This window comes from Crassostrea angulata, chromosome 5 (assembly GCF_025612915.1).
Source record: "Crassostrea angulata isolate pt1a10 chromosome 5, ASM2561291v2, whole genome shotgun sequence".
NCBI classification, from domain to species: Eukaryota; Metazoa; Mollusca; class Bivalvia; order Ostreida; family Ostreidae; genus Magallana; species Magallana angulata.
The window spans coordinates 30,925,675-30,931,674 of record NC_069115.1 but is presented as its reverse complement, the minus strand read 5'-3'; the positions used below and the strand labels follow the sequence as shown (position 1 = coordinate 30,931,674).

Genomic DNA, 6,000 nt, shown 5'->3' with positions numbered 1-6,000 from the left:
ATTGTGTTTATGTCAGGTTTACATATGCTCTAGTATAATGACGAGGACGTCATTTCTCGTGGAGGGGGCATAGGTGATAGTGTTGAATTTCGTAAATATTATTTTATGCATTTTTTATTTCAGCTTTACAAATTAACGTTTATCATCACAATAATAAAATCATTCATATTAAAAAGTTGTGTTATACGTGTTATCCCTTAAAGTTAAAAATAGCAAATGGTCAGTTCCATATTTAATTCTGGTTGTTGATTGGCTGGGAGAATTTTCGCGCGGTGCGCGGCAGGTAGTGGACATTATATGTCTGAGATTATACGTCAAATAAATACGACTTCTGACATGACCTCATACTGTAAGTTCTTTTACTTTTTAATTCACAGTTAAACTCTAATTAAATAGCGTAATATTTTGATTGTCTATAGTTTTTACATAAACACTATTCAGTGAGAATGCTAAGTGTGAAAGCAGATAATGGAATTATTATTTGTTGGTATTTATCAAAAATAGTGTTCTAAACGCACACATTATTGTTTAACAGGATCCTGACTTGATTAACAGCATTTGTCATAATTATTTGAAGTGGACCCTGATCCACAATCGGGTATTACAATATTTTGTTACCTAAATAAATCTATTAATTTTTGTTATTAGAGAGATGCATATATATGATATATCTCTAAATGTATAAATATATGATTTAGTAATATTACATATGTACGTGAAGAAATTACATGGACGAAGTAATTGTTTATGTAAGAGCGATAACTTATATGATTATGTACATCGTATAAATTGTTTATATCATTATCATGTTGTGCATATTATAAGGCACACTCTCATTGTATATTTCAGGGTTGTTCATTTTAATACAGAATATATATATATATGAAAATCCGAACCATCAGTATTGTTATTCTTGGTACAACGCCCAATAGTAACGCTACTTCATGTTTATTTTGATTTCCCGTTTTAAGATACTACAAATTATTTTAGACCGGCACATATATAGGGACAGTGTCTAAAGCGTGTGAATGGAACGACTGTTTGGGGTTAAACTTGAACAGGTACGGCTAGATTGAGTGTGTGGACATCCCTGCTCTATCTAATCTTCGTGTGTTCTAACCTACGATACAGAGTGTGCAGTCATCCCTGCTTTGTGTTGCATTAATACAAGTGTGCGGTCATCCCTGCTTGTATTGGTGGTGGTTGCGGCGAAGCACTAGTGTGTGGTCATCCCTGCTGGTGTTCTGACCTTTCTAGCGCAAGTGTGCGGCACTCCCTGCTTGCGTTAGGTTGCGTTGTTGGTGCAAGTGTGCGGTCATCCCTGCTTGCGTTAACGTTCGTACCTGTTCAGTTGCGTGGGTGTGCGGTCATCCCTGCCTGCGTAACGTTGAGTCCCTATATATGTGCAGGAGCGGTGATTAAAGTCTGCACTTGTAAATATTGGCAGCAATCAGGGCTATCCGATTCTATCTCGGGTACGGGCCTGCGGGGGATCACAGGCAGTGACCCCCTTGCACGTTACACTTGCTTCAACGCTTCCGTGACCTGTTTTGCATTCTTAGTACTTCTAACATTACTATATTTATTATCAAAATTTGATATGAAATTGATTTTTTCAAAGGTTTAAATTAAAAACTTTAAGGAAAACACATACATGTGTAGCATAGGCGTCGGAACCGGGGGAGGGGGGGGGGGGGCATTACGGGGGTTAGACACAATTCAAGTAGGTTCGGTACGATATTTCCGGATTTAGATTAACAACAGACATTTCAAAATCCTCAATTGTTTGAACTGTATGCTAATTTTGGTAAATTGTAGCTTGCATAATTATAAATCAAATGAATCCAACAGGGCTTACATATTCACTGTAAAAATCAATTCATTAATATTTTCTACATAAAATGGTACTGAAAAGGGCCTATTTTCTATAGCTTAAGTGCACTTGTTCATTTGAGGATAAGTATGTAAAACATTTCTTGAACTGGCTTGTTTCTGCCTGAAAATGGCCAAAAAAGCTGCCAAAAGATATAAAAGCAATGAACATGAAGCCTTACGGTAACATGTAACATGTCATTTTGTTTGAAAAATTACACACAAGAACAGGACAATGTTTTTTTTATTACTCAGAACAGATGTCGAACTGCGCAGCTTCAGTCTTATTTTGTAAAATTAAAATCTGAAGAAAAAAAATCACGAATGGGGTTCATTGGTGTCCTCTCTACAACCATTTGTTGAGAAAATTATTTAATCTTGCACGTTTATGTTGTAACTTCGCCTCATATTAGGTTCCCCTGTTTTTTATCACTCGGCATTGGGTGGATCTATTTTAAGAACAAGGGAAGGGGTCGAAAAATATGATTTTCTTAAATTAAAAAAGTATACATTATATGTATATGAAAATATATTTTCCATGTACCTCCATAGGCACAGACAAATATATCTTGTGGTATTTGAGGCCAAATTTAAGAATAGGGTAACCTCCTTTGAAACAAAGTTACAACTGAAATAAGGAATTTATTATAATACCTTCTTCAAACATATCCCCTTAAAGCTGAACACCACTCGTAAAAAGGCACCGTCACACAGACAATAGGGGCTCGTAACATGTATACAGGGTACTTAAGTCTAAGACAGTGCTTAAGTAGGACTTATGTACATTCTTAGACTTAAGTCCGTAACTAGAAGAGTGCTTAGCTAAGACAATTTCCCCGTAGGCGTCGGAACCGGGGTTTTTTTTCCCGCAAAATTATACCTAACCATTAGGCACATAGCATCATAAAGGGTTAACCCTCCCCCAATTTTTTCTCGCAGGAAATAAAATTGTTCCTAAAAAGATAGAAATATTGAGAAGTTGGAGTCAAACGTATACTAACACCCCCCCCCCCACGAAATAGGAATTGAATAATTTGGGGGGGGGGGGGGATTTTGTAGGTAAGATTTTTTTTGCAACTAAAGTTACTACCCCCCCCCCCCCCCAACGAATTAGGATTTTCATGATTTTCGGAATTCGGTTTTTTTTCAATATTTCTAAGGAGTAGTTTAGCCCCCCCCCCCCCCCCCACTTTCAATTTGCTTCTTCCCCACTGTTATCCAAAACTTAGGCGGCCGGAAGATGTGACTTAAGTATGTCTTAAGTATTGTTTTCACACATTTAGAAGGTTTTTTGTTATTTTAAAATTATCTAAATTCAGCATATGATAACAGAGTATCTAATCACATTATGCTATTTACACAGAATGAATATCTTAATATTCACCAATATAAAATTTTTGATTTGATTGATATAAATATTATTAGTGGTCGTAATAATCTGGCACATTTTCCAAAAACCGTTAGTATGCAAGTGATCTGCTGGATATGTTGTAAACACGTAATGGTTGGTTTACAAGAAGTAACTGCATTTTTTAACTCGCGAAACTTGATAAACTAAAAGAACGACGTTCAAAGACAGAAACACCCTTAGCAATTTTAAAGACGACGATTGCCCCATTTCAATATATCGACTTAATGAGGGAATGATTATACCCAGATCATTTGAATTGCTTTATTGGTGAGGTAAGAGATAGAACAAAACATAAAAAGAAATCCACTATATAGTTATATCAAGTTCTACGGCATCGCAATATTACGCCACAGGCAGTCTTCGAGAACGACTAAAATAGTGAATATTCGTCAAAACAAAAAATCACCAACAATAGACTGAATATATTGTTCGAGATCCATCGCTTTGAGCTTTTCAAAATTTTTAGGCACATACATGTATGTACATGTTTATACTCATGCCACCTTGAATGTTGTGTCAGTACATTTACATCTCAAAGATGTCATGCATGTGTATCTATAAAAACAAATAAATAGAAATTCGACAAAAGAAATGAAAAATACGTTTTTACTTTTTAACATAAACATGACTTAGCTAAGACATTGGTAAGTTTGCTTTATGCTACGGTATAAGACATACTTAAGGAGGACTTATGTAGCTCCTAAGATTCTGCCTAAGTCCTACTTATGACCCTACTTAAGTCAAAATCTTAGCATGCTTTATGTTACGGGGCCCGTAACATAAAGCATGCTAAGATTTTGACTTAGGACCAGGAAGTTAGAAAAGCTAAAACGAATTTTAGCGTTTGGAAAAGAAGAAATTTAACAATTTTTGGTACAAGTTAATGTACAGTTGTTAACACATTAGTTATTTCGAAACTCGTTTATACTGAAGTTTATAACTTTATTATTCTTATTGTTATATTTAGTAGTATATTCTAACTATATTTACTATACTATATTTTATATACTAACAAACAACAATGATTTTATTAGCCCCTTTGGGACGAACATATTACCCTCCGCTTCGCGTCGGGCAATATTTCGTCCCTCAGGGGCTAATATAATCAATGTTGCCCTCAACCCCAGTCAATATTTGTATAATATTATCCAATCTAGACAATGTATGTTTTGAAGATAAGTTAAGATGAGCTCGCTAATGATGAGATCAAAAGTGGGCTCATATAAGATTAATGACCCCAGCCCAAACACCAGTAAAGCTCTTATCTCGAGCTCGTTTAGTATCAGATACTGTATAAGTGGAAAACATTACAGTGTTTTTAATTTCACAAAGTTTAAGATCGGACAATTGTCCGTGAACATTGTTGTAAACACCTGTGCTAATTTTAATTTTTTATCTTGAACATCTCATTAGGGAAAGCTTTTTATAGACATCCTTTAAACCCATGTTGTCTGCGAAAGGTATAATAATTCATATTGGGCAGTTCACTTTAAAAACCTAAAAAAAGAGGTCCTAGACTACGTTTTCCGCCTTATTTACAGGCCAAAATATCAGATGCGCATTATAGACCAGTGCGTATTGTATTTGACAATTTTTTAAAAATAATTATTTTCTCAAAGCATTTCATTGGATAAGTACAGTAAATTAACGTAATTCAAAAAAATAATGTAATTGCATGGTTGCATGTTCTGGTGGTTAATTCATTACCCATAAGAACTGGCGGTTAATTAGATAAATAACTCATGTGGATATTAAAAACCAAAGGTAAAAAGAAAGGCACTTACAGAGGAAATTATGAAATAATTTTAGACCCGTGGAATTAAGTACGTTTACAGTATTAGTTCATTTCAAACTGGTATATGTAATTGTTAGAAAACAAGCACTGGCGTCGGAAGCAAATTGAAAGTGGGGGGGGGGGGGCTAGACTAATCCTCAGAAATATTGAGGAAAAGGTAATTCCCCAAATCATGGAAATCCTAATCCGTGGGGGAAGGGGGGGGGGTGGAATATACCTATACTTTCAAAAGAAAAAAAAATTACTTACCCAAATTTTTTTCTCCAAAATCCAAAATCATCAAATTCCTAATCCGTGGGGGCGGGGGGGGGGGGGGGGGGAGGGGGCTTGTATGCTTCTGAATCCAACTTCTCAATCTTTCAAGGTAAACTTAGAACAATAATCTTTTCTGCGAGAAAAAGTGGAGGGGGGGGGGCTGAACCCTCTAGCATGCTATGTTTCTAATGGTTAGCTATAACTTTGCAAAAAAGCCCCCCCCCCCTAGTACCCCCGGTTCTGACGCCTATGACAAGAAAGGTTTATTCTCAAGCGAGCATTAATTTTCATGCTCAAGTTGAAGTCAATCATGAATAGTATCTGTGGCTTGCTTTAAGTACATATATATTGGTGATGTATAACAAGGGGAACGCCTTTTGAGCACCTTACGATATATACAGTGTTTTTAGGACCTCAACTCGTATGGTTATTTCTGTTTCATGACAAAAACTATATTCTGTTATTGTTTTATCATAATTATAGTTTATGATTACTGTACATAGTCTTGACTTACTATTCATGTTGAAGTGTTCTTGTACATGTATGCCCTCTTCTCTCTTCTGGTTTTCTTTTTTTCCTGAATAATTATTATAACTCATTTACATTTGTATCGACTAAATCATTCAAGGTAGTACACAACAGTTAAGCTAAAATTGTTATATCGTTC

The 6,000-nt window shown here is 35.5% G+C and overlaps 1 long non-coding RNA gene across 1 annotated transcript; it reads left to right on the top strand.

The window, feature by feature from the left end:
• The first annotated feature begins 288 nt into the window (after nucleotides 1-288).
• On the top strand, nucleotides 289-948 carry LOC128184883 (uncharacterized). Its single transcript, XR_008243786.1, has 3 exons — nucleotides 289-349; nucleotides 536-598; nucleotides 850-948. It is a non-coding gene; the product is annotated as an uncharacterized LOC128184883 (long non-coding RNA).
• The last annotated feature ends 5,052 nt before the right edge of the window (nucleotides 949-6,000 follow it).